A 1,526-nucleotide genomic window follows, 5' to 3' on the forward strand; every position below is an offset into this window, starting at 1 on the left:
AAACAAGGAGAAAAAGAAACGTAAGAAGGAGGATGAGGAAGAAGATGATGATTTTAACTCGCCGGTGAAGCTACTAAAGGATGCAATTGAAGAAAAGAGAAAGGAGAAAAGGGAGAGAAAGGAAAGAAAAGAAAGAAAGGAGAAGGAAAGAGAGAAGGAAAGAGAGGAGCAGGAGAGAGAGAAGCAAAGAGAGAACGAGAGCAAGAAGAAAGAGCCCGCTGTGGAGAAGGAGGATAGGACGAATGAGATCCTCATGGCAATCAATGGTTTATCAACGACGGTAGCATTGCTAAACAGCAATGTCAGCAGTGCTGTAATTCGTATAGACCACCTGGATAAGAGGATTGCCGTTATCGAGGATAAACATGAAGAGAAATAGGAGGCCATGACGAATTCTGGGAACAAGGTTGACAACGACCATGGTAACAATGATTATAATGCCGGTGATGCAGAATCCAAAACCTCACCGAAAACCCCTAGAGCAAAGGCATCTCCTCCAGCAGCAGCGCCAGTAGCAGGAACGTCAACGGGAGGTGGAGCAGGAACGGGAACGGGAGCTGTGGAAAAAGATCCGGTACGCAAGTCTCTCTTCTAATGTCATGGAGACAACATTCAACTATGTTTAAACAGATCGTTTTCCTTTCCTTTATGGTAGATTTGTACGAAATACTTTTTTACTTTGGTAGACTTGTATTGATGGTTTTTTTAAACTTTTCCTGCACAGTAGACTTTTAATGTTTTCTTGGAATACAAGACTAACTTTATGTGGTAGATTTTTGGCAGTGATATTTATATTAGGTAGATTTATAATTAATTCGGTAGATTTTTAGGTAGATTTAGTTATGTTATTATTTGGTTTGACTGATGTGAAATTACTATACATGCCAAGCAGTCATGGATGATGGAGATGCATGAAACATCAGAGCCAGGTTTTCCTGTTGCAAGAGTTGTTAGAACCCCAGCGTCGAGAGGAAAGACTGTAACCAAAGTGAAAAAAGAACCTGCTGATCCTAAAGAGAAGAATAAATCAGGCACAAAGTCAAAACCTGATTTAAAAGACAAAAACGAAGAAAGCCAGATAATCAATATAAGCGACGTTTCACGCCCACTACAGTCTAGACGAGTACAGATCCCATCCCTGCAAGACGAAGACGACTCAGCGATTGAAGCTATGAAGAAACGCTTAGATAAGCTGGTGGAACATGCAAAAAATCCACCTGCTGAGAAGGAAAAAAGGGGACGCAGCCTTGCACCGACCCAGGTTTCACCCTACCTTGGTAACTCAGTGGTGAGACGCATCATGGACCCAGCAGGTCCCCCTCCTGGGAGGTATGATCCTTTTGAAGCGGTGGACAATCGAATACTGGATAATCTAACCCGCTACGTAGCTTTTGAAGCATAAGTCAGTTTTAAATTTCCATGGTAGACTTACTTGTTTGATTTGGTAGACCTATTGTTTTATATAGTAGACTTATTACGTATGTGGTAGACTTACTTCGGAGTCTGGTATGTCTATGTCATTTTTC

This window comes from Eutrema salsugineum, unplaced genomic scaffold, assembly GCF_000478725.1.
Source record: "Eutrema salsugineum unplaced genomic scaffold, Eutsalg1_0 scaffold_11, whole genome shotgun sequence".
NCBI classification, from domain to species: domain Eukaryota; kingdom Viridiplantae; phylum Streptophyta; class Magnoliopsida; order Brassicales; family Brassicaceae; genus Eutrema; species Eutrema salsugineum.